Below are 27,271 nucleotides of genomic sequence, written 5' to 3'. Positions count from 1 at the left end.
GCGGCAACGTGAACCTTGGTGACGTTATTACCAAATGTGTCTAAACAGGACCAAAGTGCTGTTATTCTTTTCTTTGCTGTCGAAAGAAGACACCGGTAGACGTCCATTGGAGAAGGAACAATGTATATGGGGACAGCATGTCTGTCGAAAACCTCCGTTGTGGAATTGTGCATCAAATATCGTCAAGGAACCTGGAATCACTGGGGAACGGTACTGAGCAACGCTGGAGAAATTACGGAGTGCAATTGAGGCGAAACGTCCGGGAAAACTGCGACAAGGGGTGCTTCTGCTTCACGATAATGTACGCCCCAAATCGCAAATGTGGTAACGCAGAAGTTGCGCCAACTCAAGTGAGCGACACTTGAGCACCCGTCCTATAGCCCTGACCTCTCCCCACATGATTGTCACGCCTTCGGTCCCTTAAAAAATGCCTTGAAGGGTCGAAGATTCCTGTTGGTGGAGGATGTGCAGCAGGCAGTTATGGACTTCTTCACGCAGCAGGACACGATGTTTTACCAAACGTGTATCTTCAACTTGGTGTGCCGTGGTACGGTTGCTTCAATTATTCAAATTCAAATGGTTAAAATGGCTCTGAGCACTATGGCACTTAACATCTGAGGTCATAAGTCCCCTAGAACTTAGAAGTACGTAAACGGAACTAACCTAAGGACATCACACACATCCATGCCCGAGGCAGGATTCGATCCTGCGACTGTAGCGGTCGCGCGGTTCCGGACTGAAGTGCCTAAAACCACTCTGCCACCGCGGCCAGCTCTTCAATTATTGTTTGGTATATCGATTCTGCACTGTACAGACTGAAAGTAATTGAAGGACGATGCAACCACGAGTAGTAGACCAGATCTTTGACGCCCACGACTGCAGTGGACAAGGGATCATCGTGATGGGACCATGGATTCATGGGAATCTGTCGCCTTATTACTGTTTGTCTAAGTATCTCTGCTAAATACGCGCTGCTTTCGTCTGCTTGTATATTATCTGAACTTTTGATATTCTGAATTGTTGCTAAGTTTAGTATAGTATAGCTCTCTGTTCTGAAGTAAATTCTACTTCGCCACATATTGGAAATGTTCAGCTTCACTGCATTACAGCAGACTCGACAACAAGAGAGTACTCAACAGCATACGGAAAAGCGTGACCGTAAGTTTTTATCGTTAAACTACATTCCTGAAACTAATTTTACGGGGATTTCTTCAATTTCCCTCACTTCATCTCCAAACAGAAAGACCTATTTCCAAGAATGAGTAACACAAATTTAGTTTTAACAGTATGTAATGAGAGATAGATAAACAGATTGTGTGTGTGTGTGTGTGTGTGTGTGTGTGTGTGTGTGTGTGTGTGTGAGTGAGTGAGTGAGTGAAAGAGAGAGAGAGAGAGAGAGAGGAAGGATATATGAATATTTCCCGGCAGTGGACATGAAACAGAGAGCAGGCGCAGTTACGGTTTTCTACCTACGACTCAAGGCCGTGCTAACATCCAATGGCTCATGACTTGAATTCGAACGGGAGATGTCAGTATGATCCGCACGTCATAATATCATTGCACGCTATTAGAGGAGGCAAATAGAAAATGTCAGAGCCCATTTATGAAATGGTGTATTACAGGCTGCCAACAGCCTTGCCGCAGTGGTAACACCGGTCCCCGTCAGATCACCGAAGTTAAGCGCTGTTGGGCTGCGCTAGTACTTGGTTGGGTGACCATCCGGTCTGCCGAGCGCTGTTGACAAGCGGAGTGCACTCAGCCCTTGTGAGGCAAACTGAGGAGCTACTTGATTGAGAAGTAGCGGCTCCGGTCTCGTAAACTGACATACGGCCGGCAGAGCGGTGTGCTGACCACATGCCCCTCCATATCCGCATCCAGTGACACCTGTGGGGTGAGGATGACACAGCGGCCGGTCGGTACCGTTGGGTCTTCATGGCCTGTTCGGACGGAGTTTAGTTTTAGTTTTAGTATTACAGGCTGCGACATAGTCGTGAATAAAAGCAGTGATCTAGGGAGTATAGAATTTTCTTCTTTGATTCCAGTCCAGAATCACAGAAACCGTTTCCTGAGACATCTGAAAACGGTCATTACTGACGAAAACCTATAGAACGATGACAATTTTTTGTTATCATTGACTAGAATTAAAGAAAAGAAGTGAAGTATACCATAGTAATTGGTGTTGAAATGGTGAAAGTGTACAGCAAGAATGTGCCGTCATAATCACACAGTCGTTAGGTGGCTCAGACGCTTGCCGTGTGCTCAAACGAGTTTGAATAACGAAGAACGGAATCACATATTACATCCCCGTAAAGACCCAGAGGAAAAGCTCGAGGCACGTATGCCAAAGATCGGCTATCACAGCCAGAGAGGTAGTGGAAAAACTGCCCGGTCGGGTAGGACGTGCGCAATGAAGTTTCCGTACAGACTTAATTTTGTTTATAGAAATGTAAGAATGCAGATTCTCGAGGCGGTAGCATTCAGTAAAATGTTCTCGGGTTTCCCACCCCGTCAAGTGATTAAAATTACACGAGCTTTCGGCACATTCGTAAACTGTGAGGACGACATTGTCGTCAGTTTTGATGTGGTGGCGTTGTTTACGAATGTGCACGTCGAAGACTCTTTGAACGTAATAGCCCAGTTCTTTGTTAAGTGCCGTGGTCGAGCTATTTAGGCACATTCCTACATCTTCTTGTTTCCTGTACAACGGCCAGCATTACGATCAGACGGATGGCGTTGCAATGGGAAGCCTGTTAGCTGCAACTATTGAAAATCTCATCTTGGAGAATTTTGTGAGTGTCCCCTTAGACACGGCATCGTGAAAGCCTAGGGTTTCTTTCGATATGCTGACGACACGTTTGTCATTTGGCCTCACAGACGTGAGGAACTTGACGAGTTCTTCGAACACCTCAACAGTGCTCATAGTAACATTAAATTCACCATGGAGGAAAGGAAATGGATCCTAGGCCACAGCGTCTATAGAAAACCTAGCCACACCAGTCTGAACTTGCATACCATCAGCCATCATCACCTGGCACAAAAGCCCCCTGTTTTACAAACATTGGTGCATCGTGCAAGAATAATATCAGTCGCTGATAACCTGCTCCATGAGCTGAGCCACCTACGCAAGGTCTTCAGGAAAAACGGCTAGGACGGTCGTCAGATAAAGGAGTGATTTCAAACAATAATGACAATAAGACCATTGACGAGTAACAGGAAAAGAAATTTGCTTTCATGCCATTCTGTGGCGCTGTGTCTGGAAAGATGAGCCACCTGTTGAAAAGACACAAGAGAAAATCGAACTTCAGGCCTAAAAAAAAATAAAAAATAAATAAATAAAAAAATAAAAAATCCGTCAAGCACAGAGACAGCTGAAAACGCAGCAGGTCTCAGAACACCTGGGGTCTACAAGATCCCTTGCGTGCGTGGCCAGTATTTCGTCGAACAGACAGTGCGTGCTTGAAACAACACAGGAAGGAGCATGAGAGGTTTTATCTCCTACGCTACACGGAGAAATATGCTTTAGTTGACCGTGCTCGCACTAACAGCTTCTGGGATTGTGTAATTACAGAAGACAATGAAATAAAAATCACCAATATCACCCTAAAGAGAGATGGTGGTCTGCTGCTCAGCATGGAGTGGTATCCAGCGACCGCGCTGTTGAAGCGGGCGCATCGAACTCCCAGTCAACATATGCCCGTATACGGCGATGTCCCAAGCATCACTGACATTACAGCCGGCAGCAAGTGTATTGGCAGTCATTACCACTTGGCAGTGGCCAAGGGGTGGTTTACCGAATGCTCGTGTAATTTTAATCACTTGACGCGGTGGTAAACGCGAGAACTTTTCATTCGATGTACATAGGAAGTTTATTCATTCCGAAAATCGAGAACATTAATGATTTTTACGTTTAAACGATATTAATATTGGCGAGATAGCGCTCCCAGGAATTGTAAGACTTTCGAGAATGTTTTAATTTCAAGTCTGAAATCGGATAACAAATCACAAAAGAAACATTTTTTCGTGTGATATGTTAACAAATTATGAATTATCGGATTTTTCCTTCACTTACAATATGAACCTCGGTTATTGGAAAATTTCATGATTCTAGGTCAACGTAAGGCACCCGACAGGTTTTGATGAGTGATTTTTCGAGTATCAAAATATGTCATGTAAATGAACATATATTAAAAAACTAAAAACCCGCCTCGATTGCGAAAAAAGCACCTAGTGTTAAGTGTTAACTCAGGTTTCGGCGTAGATAACTACACCTTCTTCAGAACAAGAATAAGACCCACAAGTGCCGAAGAAGACCTTTGTCAATGATTAAAAGAACACCATAGCTATACATTTAGAAACGAAAAAGAAAAGGAAAACAGAAACAGTACATGTGTATAAAGTCAAAACCACTACTTAACTTAATGGTGTACGCTCCACCTGGGTTAACACTTAACACTAGGTGCTTTTTTCGCAATCGAGGCGGGTTTTTAGTTTCTTAGTATATTAACCAACGATTGCTGACGCGCTGAGATGTTGAAGGTTCTTAAATGAACATATCTTTTGATTGAATTGACTTAGAAGCTTATAATTTTTACACCGCTAACGGACCATATGTCTTAATACGTGACACAAATTTGAACTTGGTATGTCTACTTGTTCCTGAGGAAAAGGGTTCTTAACAGTCGGACAAAGAGACAGACAGACAGACCAAACGACCGACAACAGAGCGATCCTAAGGGGAACCAATTATACAGATTGAGGCGCGGAACCCTAAACAGTGAGAATTAGTCATCACTTTTCAACTTATTCTGTTATGAAGTCGACAATCCTCGCCGCCCAGTGGGTGGCGCGACTACTCACACCCATTCAAAAAAAAAACGCCGAACCGAAGTAGCAGCGGAAATGTTGTAATTGGGTCACGCCAATCCAGATCACTTCTTTAGCCGCCTAGTCAAAATGGGCGAGTGCGGTGAGTATCACTGTGACCCTGAGGCAAAGAAGCAAGGCAGTCAGTGGCAACACGTGGGTTCACCAACGCTGAAAAATAGCGAACACCCAGCCATCATGAGGCAAAATGACACCGAGTACTTTTTAGGACTGATGTTGAAGGTGCTAACAGTTTATGCCATAAGGGGAAAAAGTATCACAGAAGCATACAGGTGAAGTCTCATGACGAGTTTACAAGAGGTTGCAAGACGAACTGTCGTGGGAACCTGCCCGAAGGAGTATTGCTGCTCCTCAACAACGCCCCACCCCATTCTGCATAGGACACAGTCACACACTCTCTCCTTCAGGCTATCAAAGTCTGAATTCTGCTGACACGATGGCCAGAGAATTCTTCGTAATTTCTCGGACGAGGAACCCATTGTGTGCCAGGCACTGACAGAAAGACGACGAGCTGATTTTTCGAAGTGGAACATTACCTGAACAGCTAGAATACAGACGTATACAACAAAGGTGTCCGCCACGTCATTCTACATTGGGAAAAATGTGTTGCAGTGAAGGCTGAATCTGTCGAGAAGGACCAACACCATCACAAAGTTTCATAGTTGCAGCTTGGCTTTTTCCAGGTTATAATTAAAACTTCATGGAGAACCCTCGTATTTGGATTCAACCTTATTGTATGTAAAGTGTAAAGGCGAACAATTACTTTTCCCGATCTACTGAACGTTCCTGATCAATTAAAGGAAAGCGGAACTAATCCACTACACCGTGCTCACCGAGAGACGTGTCGTATTGGTTAGCACACTGGACTCGCATTCGGGACGGCATCGGTTCGAGTCCTCGTCCGACAATCCTGATTTAGTTTCCCCATGATTTCTCCTAAATCGTTCCAGGCAAACACCGGGATGCTTTGAAAAGGACGCTGCAGATTTCTTTCCCAATATTTTCGAAATATTGCTTGTGCTCCGTCTTTAATGACAACACTGTCAATGGAACGTTAAACCCTGTTCATCCTTCCTTCCTCATTCCGCTCTCGACCTGGTTTCAACTGCTTGTCGGAAAACTCTGACATGTATTCTACGAGCACAGTTGTGACCACTGACTTGCATCGAAAATCCTCCGAGATTTAGGTGGTTATGTGTCAAGAGCGGGAAGGATTGTGGAGGGTAGGTGGTGCGGTTGATTGAATAAAGGTGACGACCATTGATTGGCCGGCCTAGGCCTGTGTCTGCAGGGGCAGGGCAGGCCACGGTTCCGACGATCGAAGGCGGCAGCTGTGCCCGTGGCTGTTGGCCCAGCTCCAAGTTTGGCGGCTGCGCCTCTCGGGTTGTAGGGGCGGGCGAGGGGGGGAGGAGAGGACAGGACATGTGCGACATCTGGCGCCCGGAAGAACGGCGGCGTTTCGGCACAGGGGGCAGCCCTCCCAACAGTTCTCCAACTAAACTATCTGATCAAATTATCCGGACACTTATTACTAGGCATTAATATGGGATGTAACCATATTTCGCCTTTATGAATTGAAATCTGTTAGGGACTCTTTCAGTGAGGTGTTAGAATGTCCGTGGAAATATGGAAACTTATTTTTCCTCAAAATCCTAAACCAGGGATGGTAGTGATGTTTGACACTAGGGTATCAAGCGAGGTCCACGTCCTAACTCATATGAAGGGTGTTCCACTGGGTTCAGTTTGGGAGTCTGGACAGGCTAGTCCATTTATGGAGTGTTATTGTCCACAAACCATTGTCTCACAGATGTTGCTTTATGACAGTGTGCACTGTAATGAAAGTTGGAACAATCAGTCTCCGAACTGTTCTTCTATTGCAAGCAGTACGCAACGCTGTAAAGTGTGCTCACCCTTCCATTTTAGCGTTTCCTTAAGCGCAGTAACTGGATGTCATCCCATCCACGAAACCCACCCGCAACCCGTAACGTCATCTCCTCAGTACTACACTGTTCGCCCTACACTTGGTGGTAGGTTAAGTTCTCAGGCATTTGGCAAACCCAAAACGTACCATTGGATAGCCACGTCACCTCCTCAGTACAACACTGTTCACCCAACACTTGGTGGTACGTTAAGTTCTCAGGCATTTGCCAAAGCCAAAACGTACCATTGGTTAGCCACGTCACCTCCTCAGTACTACACTGTTCACCCAACACTTGGTGGTACGTTAAGTTCTCAGGCATTTGGCAAAGCCAAAATGTACCATTGGTTAGCCACGTCACCTCCTCAGTACTACACTGTTCACCCAACACTTGGTGGTACGTTAAGTTCTCAGGCATTTGGCAAACCCAAAACGCACCATTGGTTTGCCACTGGGTATAGCATGGTTCATAACTCAAAAAACTCGTCTCCAGTACTTACACTGCCTCAAGCGTTGCTTAACGCTGGCAACACAAATGTGTGGTTTAGCAGCTGCTAGATCATTGTACCTTTATTTTATTTATCTTTTTTTTTACACCCAACGCACAGTCATTCTGATACTTGGAATACTGGTAGCGCTTTGAGTCACACGAATGATCCCTCGCTGATTTCATGCGATTTTTACAACCATCCTTCGCAATTCTCGACGATTCTTGCCCGTCAGTACATGAGGTCTGCATGGCTTGGTTTAGCTGTGGTTGTTTCTTCGCGTTTTCACTTAAGTCACACCTTCAGGAGGGTTTAAATGTCCCTGATATATTTGTTACTCAGGTGACATCCAATGACTAGTCCACCTTCGAATTCACTAAGTCCTCCTGCCTGACCTGTTCTCCTTTTACTGCTTCCCTTCTGACCACACAATATTCGCAGCCTCCTTTTATATTGGCGAGTCTGCGTCTCGTGATATCCAGTGATCATTGCCTGATTGCTTAGTGATGTCGGGACGGTTTTGATCAGGTAGTGTATATACATACTCCACAAACCACTCTGAAGTGTACTGCACAGGGCACTTCTCACTGTGTTTTGTAAACCATACTTGGTAGCTCAGTTTTAAATGTTGGCGCAGAGCATTTCCCACTGTAACGCATGTTGGAGCCTCTTCCCATTCCACTTGGATATGAAGCGTGGCAAGAATAACCGTTTAAATGCGTCAGCGCGCTGCAATTACTCCGCTCCACCTACGTTCTACCAGCCCCTGCAAATCTTTGAAAGCCATGCTCTCCGCCTCGCGTCTGTATCCGTTTATCTACCAACACGTGGATCCTTTAACATCTCGTCAAATTCACACATATTCGCACTCACATCGAACACCTCTGTAGGATCCTACACGATTCAAAGCTCGACTACCCAATAATTTCCAGTCCTGGTTTGCTGCCGTAACTATACCGACACATTCCATCAAACCTCTAGCTCCTTATTCACATGAAGCGTTGAGTGCTATTGACCAGGGATTTGTCATCGATTCTGTATTTCTGGATTTCCGGAAGGCTTTCGACACTGAACCACACAAGCGGCTTGTAGTGAAATTGCGTGCTTATGGAATATCGTCTCAGTTTTGGATTTGTGATTTCCTGTCAGACAGGTCACAGTTCGTATTAATTGACGGAAAGTAATCGACTAAAACAGGAGTGATTTCTGGCGTTCCCCAAGGTAGCGTTATAGGCCCTTTGATGTTCCTTATCTGCATAAAAAGTTTGGGACAAAATCTGAGCACCCGTCTCAGGTTGTTTGCAGATGACGCTGTCGTTTATCGACTAATAAAGTCATCATCAGAAGACAAAGGCAAGTTGCAAAATGATTTACAAAAGATATCTCAATGGTGCGGAAATTAGCAGTTGACCCTAAATAACGAAAAGTGTGAGGTCATCCACATGAGTGCTAAAAGGAATTCGTGAAACTTCGGTTACACGATAAATCAATCTAATCTAAAAGCCGTAAATTCAACTAAATACCTAGGTATGTCAATTACGAACTTAAATTGGAAGCAACACATAGAAAATGTCGTGGCGAAAGCTAACCAAAGACTGCGTTTTATAGGCAGGACACTTAGAAAATGTAACAGACCTACTAAGGAGACTGCCTACACTAATGTCCGTCCTCTTTCAGAAAACTGCTGCGCGGTGTGGGATCCTTACCAGATAGGACTGATACGAAGTACATCGAAAAAGTTCAATGAAGGGCAGTAGGTTTTGTATTATCGCGAAATATGGGAGAGAGTGCCACTGAAATGATGCAGGATTTGGGCTGGACGTCGTTAAAACAAAGGCATTTTTCGTTGCGACGGAATCTTCTCACGAAGTTACAATCACCAACTTTGTCCTCCGAATGCGAAAATATTTTGTTGACACCGACCTAAATAGGGAGAAACTATCACCACGATAAAATAAGGGAAATCAGAGCTCGTACTGAAAGATGAACTACGTAAAAAAGACAGAGGATGCAATGGAGATAGTTAAATAGTCAATTATATGTCTTGTGCCTCACTCAAGACTCACCCTACTATAGTATGTGACAGAACACCTACAGCCGTCCTTATGATTTTATTTTATTTTGTTGCAACCAGTGTCAGCGCTTCAATGCGCCATCTTCAGGATGTAGTTGACGCGGAACGGGTTGATACGATCCGTATATATATCGGATCTGATGTCAGCATGACTGGATACGCAGATAATGAGTCAGCACTCTAACCGGCAACTGCCAACATAGAGCATCAACTACAGCCTGAAGATGGCGCATTGAAGCGCTGAAACTCGTCGCAACAAAATAAAATAAAATCATAACGACCGCTGTAGATGTTTTATTTTGTCACGATAGTAAACGGTCGTCTTCCCAAAGACCTCCTGCCAAACAGATGGACATACAAATACTATGCGTCGCACCTTAGAGGCCACTCTGTGTTTTCTCATACTGTTATATTGCAGCTCCTTTGTTAGAAGGTATAGCTGTTTTCGTAACCACCTTCTTCTTATCATATTAATCTTTGTTTATATTAAGAGCCCTACTAATTTTTAGTTTTAAATGAACGTAAGTTCTTAAAGTGGTGTTTTAATAGGTGGGAGAGTCAAACAACGCAAATGAAATGTGTCCGTTAATTGTGCTGTGTCTCATGAAATTAAAAAAAAAAAAAAAAAATAAAAATAAAAAACACACATGAAAATGTATGTACAATGTAAAATATAATGAAAGCTTGTTTCCTAGATTTGTATTTATACTTTTATCATGGAACACATCATACATACTGACGTGTATTAGGTTAACGTAGCTTCGATTTCAATAATTTTACTTGTGGAAGAATTTTATTTGAGCTGAATCAGTCGACTAGTCAGTCATGTGGCGGAACTGACTTGTCAATTTGTCTCCTTATTTGCCATGTAACCTTCCGCATGGCTTCTGCTGCATCTTTTACGTAGTTTTATGTTACATTCTTATCATTACTGACAAAGTGCGCCTTCCAGCAGGAGGTATGAATTTGCTCATAGCGTATTAATATTGTTTGTAGTTCCACTCTCGGTATTATTTACGATGTTATATTCACGAAATTTTTGTATTATAACGCCTGAGTCTTCCTTTTCTCACTTTCGTCTTCTACTCAGATTGAAATGGGTCGGGCCGGCCGCAGTGGCCGAGCGGTTCTAGGCGCTTCAGTCTGGAAGCGCAACCGCTACGGCCGCAGGTTCGAATCCTGCTTCGGGCATGTATGTGTGTGATGTCGTTAGGTTTAAGTAGTTCTAATTTCTAACGGACTGATGACCTCAGATGTTAAGTCCCATAGTGCTCAGAGCCATTTGAAAAAATTTTTGAAATGGGTTATCGTTTAAAAAAATAGCAATCCAGACTGTTTTTTATCACACATATTTAATCTGCCAAGGAGGTCCTGTTCATTTTCCATTCACAGACACCGTAGTACAGGATGAAAACACACACACGCATACACAGACAGAAAGACACGCACAGTTAGTCTAGAAAATATTTGTAAGTGTGACATGGAGTATGTTATCCTAGAGAACGAACAGGTGGATTTCTCTTTGTGTGATCACTTTGAATCATTTGAGACATGTGCTCTCTTGGAGAGATTGCAGCGGTAGTAATTTCAGTGTGCTTTTGTAGCTCATCCACTGCATCGCGGTACTTTGTGCAAATCTGTCTTTTCAGCTTGAGCTACCAATAAAAGTAACAGAGAGAAAGACCAGGCGATTTTATAGTGCAGAAGTCTTCATTTAGCGTGCAGTATCCATTGTTCAGCAGATATATAATGAATTCATGTCAAGAACATACGTCCACTGTGTCCTGTTGTTACATCACAATAAAAATATCACACAGTTGTTGACTTCCTGTCATTTGATCCACGGGTGCATTAAACGCATTCCAGGTAAACCGCACACATTTCGCACTGATTTAATTTTGGCCGCAATGTGTTATCAGAAAAAGCGCTGTTCTTCCTATGGGATACCTAAAGTTCACCGGAACACACCGTGTAAATGTGCATTCTATGTCTCTCCTCGAATGAGTACCTCCTTGAACTTGTCGGCGTCCCTACAATAGTATTTCTGACGACCGGACGAAGAGAGAGGAGAGAGAGAGAGAGAGAGAGAGAGAGAGAGAGAGAGAGACGGACGGACGGAGAGAGAGAGAGAGGGAGGGAGGCAGGGAGAGAGAGAGAGAGAGGCGGTGGCGCGTCCGGCAGGTGGGCCGAGGTGAGATAAACGCTCGAGACTGACAGGTGTCAGCGAGGTGTGGCCCTGAGCTGCCGGCTAGGAATGCAGCTGAAGCTAGAAGACGTACCCCTGTCGCGATGCTCAGTGGGTAAAACCCAGCCAGGTACTTGGCGTGGAGTGTTGACGCTTGCCGCTGACCAAACCGCAGAACTGGTAGAAAATCACTAACTCAGACACACTCTTATTAACAGTGTGGACGGACCAGTGGAGTCTTGTAACATAAAAAGAACTATCAGACGCATAATTTAAGCTTAATCAGATGAAATGGGCCCCTAACTACACCAAAACATAGATAATTAGTTACAGTTTATGTAAGAGCAGTAAATGCACTAAAATTATGAAAATAATATACCTAAAAGCGCTAACTGCACATTTCATAGATAAGCAAACGCTTCGCCCTAGATTACTTTTGCTGTACAGCCAAGTATAGCGTTTACTTTATTTCGATATATGTATTTTGTGGGGTGCAAAAACGCTTAAAATCAGGAAATCATGTTATCCGTAAGTAAACCACAAACACTGAGTGAATTTTTCATCAAATGTCGCTATGCGACGATTAATAATTTTGTTTCCATATTTCTTTAATATGCACCAGAAGATGTATGTCACAGTTAAAAGTATCATCTTGCCTCGACGGAAACAGACCGCAGTTGCACGAGAAGGCTTTGTAGTTCCTCCACGAGGACTCCAGGAAATACTTGGTCCAGAGAGAGAAGGGCGGAGTCACAGAATCTAGCAGGAAGGTGTGCGTGTTTCATTCTGTCGGAACGACATTGCATATCTTTGAAATTTGCTTTTCGTCCGCGTTGTTTCCCTGGGGTATTGCCAGGCGAAGTGAATCGAATAATCCTGTTTGAGCTGATACAAATGTCGGGCCTGCAGTTCCTGCAGTTTACCGTGGAAAAATGGAATGCTTTTGCAGTTCTGGAATGAGCATCCAATGTCACATTTGCGCTCTGACATGAAGGACTCCTCGGCCAAACAGTGGGTCGCTGCCTTTAAGCCAGTACCAACCTCTGCATGGAGAAATACGATTGGTAAGGGATGGAAGAAAAGTTTCGGCGGCTTTCCCCTGCACTGTGGCTAAAGTTGGGAATCCTCTCCTCCAAGTAGATTTGTGGGTGAGAGGAGAGGGGAGTAGGGGACGAGAAGTCGGTGACGGCGATGCTATCCTGTCACGGAGAGACGAAAGCGTCTGCTGCGTCTTCGCCCTGGCCTGTTTTGCTGTGTTCTTTGAGTGTCGCGCTTTGCGTCTTGCACTACCCGTTGTCTACGCATCTCACACTCTTTGTGTTCCCCTCGTAAACTAGGCTATATTTCGAAGGAGCTAGTGTACATTTCATTTTTGCATACTTGTGAGCAAATCGTGTTGCCTTAGTGTACTGCATCATAGTCGAAGGGTCTAGTACCCGTTTCATCTTTGCATCTTTGTCAGCAGCTGGTGTTGCCTTAGTAAACTGGATTATAGATGAGGGATCTAGTATACGTTTCACATTGCCTAATTGTGAAGTGCACAGATTAGGTAGTCTATAGTGTACGCTAAACAGATTCCAGCTAGATTAGAATAATCGTCGAAGGTCTGGATGATTCCGTCAGATACCAGTAATTTCCTACTGTGAATTGTTTGCTAAAAATAGTGTAAGATTCGTACGGCGATAGCTGAATAACAGTCATCTTTTCTTTTGTTGATTGATAGAATAAAACTGCTGTTACTAAAATGGACATTTATCCTGTATTTTTTTCAATTTCATAATCGTACAAATGATTCAAACTAGGCGACCGTTAAGAAATAAATGTAGTCAATACAGATCTATATTGTAGTTTCACTGTGACGGAGTTGCTGTTGCAATACAGGTGGTCACCCTTTGAAGCTTGTACGATGAATTGCTTAATTACTGCTTGACGAGCAGTGCATTCGCTCATATAGCATATTATTCGATGGTGATATCGTCAGATTAGATAACACACTATACTGCCGAGCACCAACACCACGTAGAGGTAGACGTTCTAGTCTCCCACACAGCTTAACTGGTGCACCGATTCGATGCGCATGAGTTACAAATGCTAAACACGTGTTAGGTACAGTGGATGAGAAGATATAGGCTGGAAACTGCCGGAAAAAGTCATAAATATTTATGTCACTATTATTCAAAAACTAATTCAGTGAAGTATTTCGAATTCCTTGTCAACGGGTGAAATATTCAATCATGAACCCACTGATGGTTTTAGATTTTTTGTGTGCGACAGATTTTAACAATATTCCAAGTTCATACGTTCTGAGTTCGAGATCACTCGTCTCCTGACACGAAGAAAGGACAAACTATACAGGGTGATTTTGCTAATTGGAGACAAACTGCAGAAAACGGTCCCTGAGGGGATAACGAGCAAAAACGTCATATCGGCACTGGACGGAAATGCGTTGCGACGGAGATACACACGTCAGTGCGCGGATACAAGATCTTTGACAGTGTCGGTTTCAGTGATGGAAAGCACACATCAGAACACGCCAGGCAAGGGTGGGAGGGGCGGGGGAGAGGAATGTTCTGTCTGTACTAGTGTTTATCTCCACACTGAAGGTGGCAGTAAGCTGGAGCACCAATATGTAGTAGCCGCAGTACCCTTCGTACCACCAAAGGCAAGTCTTTCAGAAAGGGAAGCAGGATCATCCGCAGGAAGTATAGATGTGGAAGGGTGACTCCTCCCACGAGGTGGTAATCAGTAATCCGTACCCACACACACTAAGGTTGAACTAGCGCAGATGTTTCGTTGCCACCATACCATGGGGATTCTCCGTATCCTGCAGGTGGGCGTTGTGAAGGAAGAGTATAGTCTGTGGGTAATAAGGCACTGATCCGTTGTAGGTGATGAGATAGTAGCGGTCGTGAGAAATGTTCGACGTGGTCGTCTGGCTTACTCGACACCTGGTGCTCATATGGAGGTCACTGTCGAAGATCTCCCTACACCTTCAAGTGGGTGTACATCACAGCCATATGTCCATATGATCTTTCTTGCTCCTTGTACTCTCACGTATCATTTCCTATCGTTTGTCTCCATTCAGGAAAACCAGCCTATATAAGTTATGAGCGTGAAACTGTGCTACATTCTTGTTGTAGTGCAGTGAGAGTCTTGAACTGGCAGTGACAGTGCAGGGATACGCTTGGATCGCTGATTACTTGTGACTCTCGTTTGTGTGTCAGTCTGAGTGAAATGTACTCGCCAGTAAAACGCATTCGCTGACCGACCTCGTCATGTCTGTTACCTACAGTAGTTTTGGAAGTGCTTGAATTCTCCGTTCTTGTGCTATGCTTCCTAAACAGCTGCCGCGCCGCGCAGACAGCATACATGCCAGGCGCTCCCAACGTGTACTCACCCGCCTTGTCGCGTGGCGCGAGGTCGACTCCGCGGCGAAGCAGCACCCTGAGCAGGAAGAACGTGTGCTGGCGCAGCGCCGCCTCTCGCCTACGCGTCGCGTCCTCCACCTGCAACAAACGCGATCCCATTGTCATAATCGGTTTTGGTCCATAATGCCGATCTTCAGATCGGACAGGAGAAGGGAAATCAGAAACAACTGCTGGACTATACACATCTTGTAAACAATAAATTATAAAATAATGAACATGTACCCGGACTAACTTCATATTCACACTAAGACAAAAAAAAAAAAAAAAAAAACCAACGCACTACGAAGGAATTATCCGAATGGGATGGAAATCGGTAGATGTGACATAGATGTAAAAAAACAAACGATTACAATTTTAGACCAATTGAATGATTTATTCAAGAGAAAGACTTTCACAAATTGGGCAAGTCAATAGCGCATTAGTCCACCTCTGGGCCTCAAGCAAGTAGCTCTTCGGCTTGGCGCTGATTGACAGAGATATTGGATAGCCTCCTGAGAGATATCGTGCGAAATTCTGTCCAATTGGCGCGTTAGATCGTCGAAATCTCGAGCTGTTTGGTGGGCCCTGCCCAGAATACTGCAAATATTCTCAATGGGGGAGAGATCCGGCGAACTTGGCTGGTCAAGGTAGGGTTTGACAAGCACGAAGACAAACAGTATAAACTCTCGGCGTGTGCGAGCGGCCATTATCTTACGCAAATGTAAGCCCGGGATGGCTTGTTACGAAGGTAAACAAAACAGGGCGTAGGTACATCGTCGAGGTAATGCTGTGCTGAAGGGTGCCACGGATAGCAACCAAAGGAGTCCTGCTGTGAAATAGAATGGCACCCCAGACAATCACTCCTAGCTGTGGGGCCGAATGGCTGTCCGGGGCGTCTCCAAGCACGTATGCGTCCTGTGATCTCATTAACTGAAGGAAAACTGTCTTCAGTGATGAGTTCCGGCTCGTGAGCCCCGATGACCAGCAATTGTGGGATACCAACCTGACCATCGCCTGCTATACAGCCTGATGACCAGGAGTGATTCCCTGGGGCGCCATGTCTTTTCATAACAGGTCCTCTCTGGTAGTGATCACCGATACGCGAACTATATTCTACGCCACGTTTTGTTATGCCCGCACGCACACGGCGAGAGTTTCTACTGCTCGTCTTCGTGCCACCCAAACCTTATCTGGGCCAACAAAGTCGCTGGATCTCTGTCCAGTTGAGAAAATTTGGAGTATTATGGGCAAGGCACTCCAACTGTCTTGGGATTTTGTCGATCCAATTCAATAATTGGACAGAATTTGGCACGATACCTTCAGGAGATATCAAACAACTCTGACAATCAACGCCAAGCAAAATAACTACTTGCTTAAGGGCCAGAGGAGGACTAAAGCGTTATTGACTTGCTCAACTTCTGAACGTCTTTCTCTTGAATAAATCATGCATTCGTCTAACACTGCAATCGTTTGTTTGTCTGTACATGTCCATTACATCCACTGATTTCCGTCCCGTTCGGATAATTCCTATGTGGAGAGTGATTTTTTTGTCTTAGGTGTACATAGGAAACACGAGGTTAAAAATATGATGAAACATATTTGAATAAGACAGAAGATACCTTATATTAACCTAACATGACTAAGCCAAAATGGCTTTCTCACGAGATATGAACGAAGTTAGCTTACCATCGCTGAACAGATATGATAATACAGTGGAGACCAAACCACGGTGCTGGAAGCCTCATGAGGTGAACGGTATTGCTAATATCAGTGTAGCACCTGCGACACAAAAACGTGTTTGTGACGCAAACTCGCCAGGTGTAGTTACTGGACACGTATTTAACAAAAATGAATGTACAATTAAATATAAAAGGACTTGTCGAAAGTAGAATCGCGTCTGAATTGCGTTCCAAAGATGCCCTAACGGTCTAGTAGTGTTATAGCCAGGTGAAGGATCGCGCAGTCTATTCACTTGCTTGCGTCTCTAGGATGCAATAAAACCCTGCCAGCTCTTATGAGGGGGCTCCGACATGCAGATGTCAGCGTACTTTTTTTCAGTTTCCAAAGGAATGTGGCACCAGTTGTCGACGTACAGGTCACGACAATTTCGTAAATTACTGCCAAACGGTTTGTGTACGCAGAACTGGAGCCTGATAAGTCCCAGCATCCGTCTGGATCAGATAAGGCCAATTGATGGCCAAGACATCAACGTGGGTTCACTTTCGTGTTCCTCAAACCTTCCTGGTGGAGGACGTCATCGCCGTCGAGGAAGACATCAACTATGATAGGATGCAGGTGCTCCGCAATGTCGTTGACGTGGTCTACAGCTGTCAAGACTTGTTCGATCACTACCGTCCGATGGAAGCCGAAGTGAGTACCCCTTATGCCGTAACACTGCGCCCACCGAACTACTTCGGTGCCGCAGTGCATGCTTCGAGTGCCCATTAGCCTGGATGACGGTGTATACAGACACGATCGTCGACCTGGTGTAACAACGTGATAAACCGGACCAGGTGACGCGTTTCCACTGGTTCACGGTCCAGTCTCAAAGATCCCGTACCGCAGCAATAGTAACTGCAGATGTCATTGGGTAAATAAGGCAACACGTAGAGGGCTGTCTAAGGTGTTCTGCGAAACACTTGTGCCTGCACCAGTGCTGTACTCTTTCGTCAGGATTTGCCGCAAGTCGCCGCCTATCCCGCTTCACAAAGCGGGTATACATCCGCACTCCAAGTTCTGTGATGAGTCGTGGACGCCCAACCTCTATCACACGCCTACTTGTGATTTCACCGTCCTTCAACCACTTCCCATAGACAGTCACGAAAGTAGCACGCGAACTGAGATGCTCATTTCAAGGCGCAGGGCCTTAACAACCTGGCCTTTCTCAAAGGCGCTTACTGCAGTAGATTTCCCCTTTTACTGCACTTTGTCGTAGATAGGGTGATTTCTCATTCATCTCTGTTCCGTTTATACACTTTCCTTGGCGCGTCACGTGCCCCCATATCCTCCCGCGATGGGCTGTGGTCATTCTAAGCTCACCAGACAAAACGTTAGTCACCCTAGAGAACTCATTACAAGCATCATTTAATATCGTGTAATTTCGCCCGAATTCAGTTAGGAAGTGAGCCCACAAGGTTGTTCAAGTACGTCGGGTCAAGGTGAAGCCACTCGCTGAGTATTTGATAGTGCAATTCCCCCAAACTGCGGGATGCTTTTATCGACGTTTTACCCACTGCTCCATTATGTCCCACAGATTTTCTGTGGGCTTTAGCCAGGGGATTTCGTGGGACAGTCAAGATGCATTAGGGAGGGGAGTGTTCAGAAAGCAAGACACATATTCTTCAAACTCGATGAACTCCACTGTTGTCGACTTGAAAAATAGGGATATCAATAGCATACTCATCATCCAGATGTTGACTGAAAGGTAGCAACTGATCATTTAGAATGTTTAAATAAATATGCTGCTTCATGTTCGCTGTCACTTTAATAAGCGGGTACAATTCAAGATAGACACGAAACGCTTCATTTGGCTTTCGGCGCACTCGATAACGGAAGTTATCTGAACACGGGTTGAAACACGAGGCCACAATGATAGACTTCCACTAGATACCTTTCATAGTTCGTAATATGTCTGTCATTGCTGTCCCTAGCTGCTTTGTGATGTCTGTAGCAGACCTCGAGGAAAGCGAGGTGTCAGTGTGTTTCAGCCTTACTCCTATTATTCCCCATCCAACGTGTAAGTCAACTTGAATGAATGGTAGAGTGAATAAATGTTCATTTCTACTTTCAACTTCTTGCTTGTCTGGGGAAATGAAGTCTTCTAAAATGAGTTTGAGTCTGTTATTTGGGAGAAGGATTGCATTTCCGCTAAAGCAAGTTGGTTCAAAAAATGGTTCAAATGGCTCTGAGCACTATGCGACTTATCTTCTGGGGTCATCAGTCGCCTAGAACTTAGAACTAATTAAACCTAACTAAACTAAGGACATCACACACATCCATGCCCGAGGCAGGATTCGAACCTGCGTCCGACAAGTTGGCAATACTAAAATATTAGCACGTGGACAGAGAGATTACCTGTACAAATCGTTACGGATGTAGACAAAGGGTGTTTTCGCGAAGTTTGTAAGAGCATGGAAAGCTTATTTGAGGAGCCACGAGCGTCAAATTGCCTGGAGAGTTAAGCCGGGTCAGGTATCAGGTGAGACATAAGATGTCCCTAACGGTTACTGCTGCTAAGTTGCTCTCCCAAACAGCAGTCCATATGAGCAAACGAGTTTCTTCTTTACTCGTGCTGTAAGTAATTAGGTTATGCACGGCTATGTTTAAAAAGAATTGCTCGTTCCAGTGAGAGGGGCGACGGCGCACGTCTGCTTCCATACCCTGCAGCTAATTCGCTGCAAATAATAATAATAATCTGCAGCTGTGATCCGGCAGTCAAATAGTCTATGCATTGGCTGGAATTGCGAGTTAATAAAATACACAGAAATGATTAAAATTAAATTAATAACATAATAACAAAGGTTCTATTCTAAAGTCTGCTCTTAATGTAGACGACAGGAAATTATGTTGAATAATGATTATTCACGGAAGGACATATCAAATAAACGGGAAGTGATCGTGAAATATTGAGAAAATACCCTTATAAAATGCAGTTATGTTGAGAGCGTTACGAGATCTATATAGAATACTTTGATGACTATATAGTCATCAAAGTATTCATCAGCTCAAAACAGTTCAGCGTTCAACATGCTGATCCACAAATTAACACACGTGATACGAAGAATAGTAACTCATAAACTGTCTATTCTAAGTTCCACAAATTAAGCGGGAGTAGTTAGTCCTAGGCTGGTGTAGGCTGGTGCACATTCAGAGTCCCTTCAGAAGTTAAAGTATGGTAGCAGCCGGTCACTGTCCGGAATCAATCACCTCCACAATCGATTACCACTCGTTACCACAGGCAGGTTTGCCTCCTTCCAGAACTCTCGTAAAAGTGTCCAGCATCGGTCGCTTGAGCTCGTCCCTCGAGAAGTCTCCGTCTCCACTTGACTCCCGTAGTGTTCCACTACTGTCTGCTTTTCCATTAATTGAAGACCATCCCCACCAAGAATACGTCATTCTTAAGCTGCGAAGACGTGATTTAACACAATATGACCACTTCCCAGAAGAAACTAATATGTTACAATAATATCTAAATAAATAAATATCATAAACGTTCACTTGCACTCAGATTATTCCCAATAGCTACTTATAATTAAAGATATGCTCATTACTAAATAAACCAGCATTCTTCCGCAAGTGCGCTTACATTAAATGACAACAGGTTGTTACTACAATTTGCTTAAACAATTATTTATGTCTGCTTGACAAAAGCGTCTTCTGCCACTACTTTCATTTGTGGTGTCCGCTAACACATGCGACTGGCCACTCTTAAATTAGCACTGTTATTTAATATCACTTGCAGAAAACAACATTTAATGAAGTTGCTGGCAAAGTATTAAACTGCTCGTTAAATAAAATAACAAGTATAATAATATATGAGGTACTGATGCTGCTTTCATTTGCTGTGTAAATGTGAAGAATGCGATGTCCTGACAAATAAATACGTAACAAAAAAGATATAAAAGACGTAGTAAATCAAGAAATAAAGTAGACACAGATTCGTAGCTTTTAGGGATGACAGCTATAGTGCAATGCTGTCATCTGAGACAACATTTGTTGAAATCGCATGAAGTGATTCAAAGTTGTTAAGTCAGAGGGTCATTGTGAAAAATGTTTATTCTCTGTGAGACATTGACTTCTGTAGTTTTAAAGATATTGAGATATTGTTATGTCAGTGGGTGCGCCTCGCTTTTTTGAGTTCGTAAATGTATTCAGATTTGCATTAATATTTGATGTGAGCTATTGTCGAATCTCAAAGAGCTGTAACTTGGCCGTCTTTAACGTTGTCTGACGCTCCTCCATTTCCTGGAGCATATTCTGCACAAAGACAATGCGACCATCAACCGTCCAAATTCACAGCTCTGGAATTTACCTGTTTCCAGTGCCGCACCCATTGTCTTTGCTGGACTGCCCGGAAACCCTCAATCAGCCAGGCTGGCCGCGGCGCGCCCCGTGCCCTGCGCCCGCTAGTGTTCATCTCTCCTCAGTAGCAGTCCCAGGTGGACGAATAACTCGCCCACGTACTCCTAACGTTACAGACAGACGTGGACACGCTCCACTTTGGATTTTGCGCTCCGTAGGTATTCAAAGTCTTAACTTTTTACGCCGTTTTTCTTTTAGTGGATATATATTTATTGATATTTCTAAGTTCAGATAAATGCATTCCAAACGTTTAGGAGTACCTTTCGTTCATTTGCATGATTTCTTTGTGTAGAGGACTGTTGGTACCACACGTACCGAATATACAAAAGAAGTGGACATTTACACAATGGTTATTGTTACGAACAATTTCTCAGTTTCAAGGAATAATTACCGTCAATCAATGCGATTCCCGCGAGTTCGCAATTTATGATCATTTTAGTATTAATGAATTTAAGAATTCTTAATTGTTTACTACGGTCCGAACTATATTGTATGAGTTGCAAAGCACTCGAAAAGGCTATGCTCATTCAAATTATTACCTCCAAGCGAGCTACTTTACCTTCTGCACCAGGACTGATATTAGTGCACTGATGTTCAACCACATATCCCTTGGACAATCCGCCAGGATCCTCAGTACCGGTAGTGGAATAACGTCACCTTCGGTCGTTGTTATTTAATCATATCCAATAGTAAGAGATGCTCAATTGTTTTATGAACTGGTGTCCAAATACGCGATTCTTCTATACGTTCCTCGTCTCAGAAATCCAGTAATGCTCTTGGTATTCTCGCTGCTTGTCTACAGAAACCATTACTTTAATGGCAGTATGTCTCTTTCCCATATACAAAATGTTCTACGGTAAATTATTAGGACTAACCAGTTTTGTTTTAATTCGTATTTGTGGCTTATGGTGATCTATAGGGTGAAAATTTAAATGTGAATGAACCACATGTGTATGTTCACGATAATCATTGAGATTCAATTCACGATTCCCCTGTCCGATCACTATCAGAGTTTCGTATTTTGTATATTTCACCACATGTTAAATATGTTTTCTTTTGATACAGTAATTTGTTATATGAATATTGATGACCACTCAGAGAAATTAATTTATAGGCATTCTCGGAAGTTATGGGGATCTAAAAGCCATGTTTTTTCTGTTCTAGGCCAATGAAAAACCAAAATCCACAATGGCTTTTGCAAGTAGTTTTCTCTTTCATATTTTTTTGATGTGATTGATATTAAAATGCAGTCATAGTGGGTCACTCTCTTACTTACTCATGCAAATGTGTTCTGCCTGGCGACCCGCTACTTATAGTTTCCTCTCCAGTACACTTTAAACCTAATCTTGTGTCAGACGCCGTAGCAGACCACAGATAGTTTACATTATGTTCTGCCAGTCAGGTACTGTCCACGTTAGATAATTTTTAGCTCGTTGAAGACACGCGCAGCTTTATGTGCCTGTGTGAGCAGTGGCCTCTTGCGAGGTGACCGACTGCAAATGTTCACTGCATGCAAGTCCCATCGCAATGTTCTCGGACTGACAGGTTGTAAGGAACCTTCATTCAGTGCATGAAGCAATTCCTGTCAGGTTTGTAAGTGATTTTGATGCTCAGGCTGTGAAACGGATCTTCGATCGCTCTCAGCCAGGACCAGAATTCTGACGTCGTGTGTCGTGGCGACATGTGTTACACCACTGCTTCTGGTCACGTTGAACAGTCGCCGCCAAACACCAACAAATACGCCAACTTCACACACCGTATAACCATGGCACGGCCACACACGGTTGCCCATTTTTGACACTCTGTCACGTTCTTACTTTTACCCATGTTTACATACGATGTACGTTTTAGACATGAATATTTCATTGTTCTTCCTTATGCTCATGTAGAGGCAGTGCACGCACGGTTAGTTAAGTGACTATAACTGCGCCCTATGTAAAGGACTAACGATTCAACTGCGCGAGCGCAATGGGGTGACTAATTTTTTGTCCGGTCAACTTATAATCACTCTATATTTAACATCTCGTGACATCTCCATTGGGGAACTGTCTCCTTTATTCCATTCGATAGATTTTTATCAGAAATTTAAAGCAACGTATTTACAGACATCGTTAGGAGGCAGCTTAGCGCAGTAGATATAGAGCTGTTAGCGAAAGCAAATAGGAACGCACTCAAGAATACGACTTCCTTCGTTCACACACACAACCACAACTACAACCGCACGCACGACCACACACACACACACACACACACACACACACACACACACACACACACACACACACGGTAAGCGATAGATGGCTAATTCACGCTGGTTCAGGGAACAGCGGAACTCGTGAAAACGTTGAATATGCTATGGTGGGAAAGGCGCCAAATTATCAGTACAATTTCTAAATTAGTACCAAAAGCTAACAACATTTAAAAGATACAGTCCTCACAGAAACTCTGTTTATTTATCACGACACAATAATATCCGAAGATGAATATGTTACTCGTAACGGCCGGCCGGGGTGACCGACCGGTTCTAGGCGCTACAGTCTGGAACCGTGCGACCGCTACTGTCGCAGGTTCGAATCCTGCCTCGGGCATGGATGTTTGTGATGTCCTTAGGTTAGTTAGGTTTAAGAAGTTCTAAGTTCTAGGGGACTGATGGCCTCAGAAGTTAAGTCCCATAGTGCTCAGAGCCATTTTTACTCGTAACGCATACGACTGGTGTTTGTGAGATGAAACGATCACCTATACAAACATACACGAAAGCATCTGAACAGATATTCAAAGGCGAAAGTAGGTGTGCGGTTAAGAGAAATGGACTGTCGTTGCTTAGACATTAACATAATATGTATTGGGGCTAAGAAATGAAAGAGGAAGCCGCCTGGTAGAATTTTGCACAGAGCACAACTTAATCATAGCTAACACTTGGTTCAAGAATCATAAAAGAAGGTTGTATACATGGAAGAAGCCTGGAGATACTGACAGATTTCAGACAGATTATATCATGGTAAGACAGAGATTTAGGAACCAGGTTTTAAATTGTAAGACATCTCCAGGGGCAGATGTGGACTCTGTCCACAATCTATTGGTTATAAACTGTAGATTAAATCTGAAGAAACTGCAAAAAGGTGGGAATTTAAGGAGATGGGACCTCGATAAACTGAATAAACCAGAGGTTGTACAGAGTTTCAGGGAGAGCGTAAGGGAACAAATGGCAGGAATGGGGGAAAGAAATACAGTAGAAGAAGATTGGGTAGCTTTGAGGGATGAAGTAGTGAAGGCAGCAGAGGATCAAGTAGGTAAAAAGACGAGGGCTAGTAGAAATCCTTGGGTAACAGAAGAGATATTGAATTTAATTGATGAAAGGAGAAAATATAAAAATGCAGTAAATGAAGCAGGCAAAAAGGAATACAAACGTTTCAAAAATGAGATCGACAGGAAGTACAAAATGGCTAAGCAGGGATGGCTAGAGGACAAATGTAAGGACGTAGAGGCTCATCTCACTAGGGGATAAGATAGATGCTGCCTACAGGAAAATTAAAGAGACCTTCGGAGATAAGAGAACCACTTGCATGAACATCAAGAGCTCAGATGGAAACCCAGTTCTAAGCAAAGAAGGTAAAGCAGAAAGGTGGAAGGAGTATATAGAAGGTCTATACAAGGGCGATGTACTTGAGGACAATGTTGCGGAAATGGAAGAGGATGTAGATGAAGATGAAATGGGAGATATGATACTGCGTGAAGAGTTTGACAGAGCAATGAGAGACCTGAGTCGAAACAAGGCCCCGGGAGTAGACAAAATTCCATTAGAACTACTGACGGCCTTGGGAGAGCCAGTCCTGACAAAACTCTACCATCTGGTGAGCAAGATGTATGAGACGGGCGAAATACCCTCAGACTTCAAGAAGAATATAATAATTCCAATCCCAAAGAAAGCAGGTGTTGACAGGTGTGAAAATTACCGAACTATCTGTTTAATAAGTCACGGCTGCAAAATACTAACCCGAATTCTTTACAGACGAATGGAAAAACTAGTAGATGCCGACCTAGGGGAAGATCAGTGTGGCGTAACAAGCTAGTTACGCCACACTGAGAAGGGAGCCGAAAGGCACGCGTACACACATGCCGACTGGCGTCAAGTCTGGAACAAGATACGTTATGACTGCTATAAAGAAAATACGTAGCTTTGGAATATACTTAACTTTATTCTTTGTTAGTTTACAACGTTCTTCTTGAGACATTTATACGATAACTCTCAAACTAGGTAAGGCTAATGGCGCCTTGCTAGGTCGTAGCCATGGACTTAGCAGAAGGCTATTCTAACTGTCTCTCGGCAAATGAGAGGAAGGCTTCGTCCGTATTGTCGCTAGCAATGTCGTCCGTACAACTGGGGCGAGTGCTCGTCCATATCTCGAGACCTGCCTTGTGGTGGCGCTCGGTCTGCGATCACACAGTGACGACACGCGGGTCCGACATGTACTAAATGGACCGCGGCCGATTTAAGCTACCACCTAGCAAGTGTGGTGTCTGGCGGTGACACCACAGATTCCGTAGAAATGTTGTAACACGTGAGGCAATACTGACCCTACGACGTATCTTAGAAGTTAGACTAAGGAAAGGTAAACCTATGTTTCTAGCATTTGTAGACTTAGATTGGTTGTTTTGGGGAAGGAGACCAGACAGCGTGGTCATCGGTCTCATCGGATTAGGGAAGGATGGGGAGGGAAGTCGGCCGTGCCCTTTCAGGGGAACCATCCCGGCATTGGCCTGGAGTGATTTAGGGAAATCACGGAAAACCTAAATCAGGATGGCCGGACGCGGGATTGAACCGTCGTCCTCCCGAATGCGAGTCCAGTGTCTAACCACTGCGCCACCTCGCTCGGTTGTAGACTTAGAGAAAGCTTTTGACAATTTTGACTGGAATACTCTCTTTCAAATTCTGAAGGTGGCAGGGATAAAATACAGGGAGAGAAATGCTATTTACAATTTGTATAGAAACCAAATGGCAGTTATAGGAGTTGAGGGGCATGAAAGGGAAGCAGTGGTTGGGATGGGAGTGAGACAGGGTTGTAGCCTCTCCCCGATGTTATTCAATCTGTATATTGAGCAAGCAGTGAAGGAAACAAAAGAAAAATTCGGAGTAGGTATTAAAATCCATGGAGAAGAAATAAAAACTTTGAGGTTTGCCGATGACACTGTAATTCTGTCAGAGACAGCAAAGGACTTGGAAGAGCAGTTGAACGGAATGGATAGCGTCTTGAAAGGAGGATATAAGATGAACATCAACAAAAGCAAAACGAGGATAATGGAATGTAGTCGAATTAAGTCGGGTGATGCTGAGGGAATAAGATTAGGGAATGAGGCACTTAAAGTAGAAAGGAGTTTTGCTATTTGGGAAGCAAAATAAGTAGAGAAGATATAAAATGTAGACTGGCAATGGCGAGGAAAGCTTTTCTGAAGAAGAGAAATTTGGTAACATCGAGTATAGATTTAAGTGTCAGGAAGTCGTTTCTGAAAGTATTTGTATGGAGTGTAGCCATGTATGGAAATGAAACACGGACGATAAATAGTTTTGACAAGAAGAGAATAGAAGCTTTCGAAATGTGGTGCTACAGAAGAATGCTGAAGATTAGATGGGTAGACCACATAACTAATGATGAAGTATTGAATAGAATTGGGGAGAAGAGGAGTAAGTGGCACAACTTGACAAGAAGAAGGGACCGGTTAGTAGTACATATTCTGAGGCATCAAGGGATCACAAATTTAGCATTGGAGGGCAGCGCGGAGGGTAAAAATCGTAGAGGGAGACCAAGAGATGAATACACTAAGCAGATTCAGAAGGATGTGGGTTGCAGTAGGTACTGGGAGATGAAGAAGCTTGCACAGGATAGAGTAGCATGGAGAGCTGCATCAAACCAGTCTCAGGACTGAAGACCACAACACCAACAACAGGTAGGGATACTTCTGTGAGCGAGTGGTTGTATATAATTGCTAAATATGGAGCTATCACATCAGCATACTCTGAGAGTAACCTTACTTGTGTACAATCAGGACCAGAAACATTGCCTTTATTAAGTGATTTAAGCTGCTTTTCGACATCGAGGATACCATGTTTCTCATCTTGGCAGTTATTCTTGATTGGGATTCAGAAATACTTACTTCGTCTTCTTTGGTGAAGGAGTTTTGGAAAACCGTGTTTAATAACTCTGCTTTAGTGACACTGTCATCAGTCACTTCATCGTT

At 43.8% G+C, this 27,271-nt stretch overlaps 1 protein-coding gene and 1 pseudogene across 1 annotated transcript in view; one reads left to right on the top strand and one right to left on the bottom strand.

Annotated features, from left to right (window-relative positions):
* LOC124615739 (multiple C2 and transmembrane domain-containing protein) overlaps positions 1–27,271 on the bottom strand; it is a 1,088,825-nt gene that overhangs the window by 807,735 nt on the left and 253,819 nt on the right. Inside the window, exon 3 of the mRNA XM_047143819.1 lies at positions 14,947–15,055. The gene's annotated coding sequence lies outside the window, so the exon portion shown is untranslated. The remainder of the gene's footprint in view (positions 1–14,946; positions 15,056–27,271) is intronic.
* Positions 1,626–1,743, top strand: LOC124617415 (annotated as a pseudogene).

Source organism: Schistocerca americana, chromosome 5 (assembly GCF_021461395.2).
Source record: "Schistocerca americana isolate TAMUIC-IGC-003095 chromosome 5, iqSchAmer2.1, whole genome shotgun sequence".
Lineage (NCBI taxonomy): Eukaryota > Metazoa > Arthropoda > Insecta > Orthoptera > Acrididae > Schistocerca > Schistocerca americana.
This window is presented reverse-complemented; position numbering and strand designations above follow the sequence as displayed.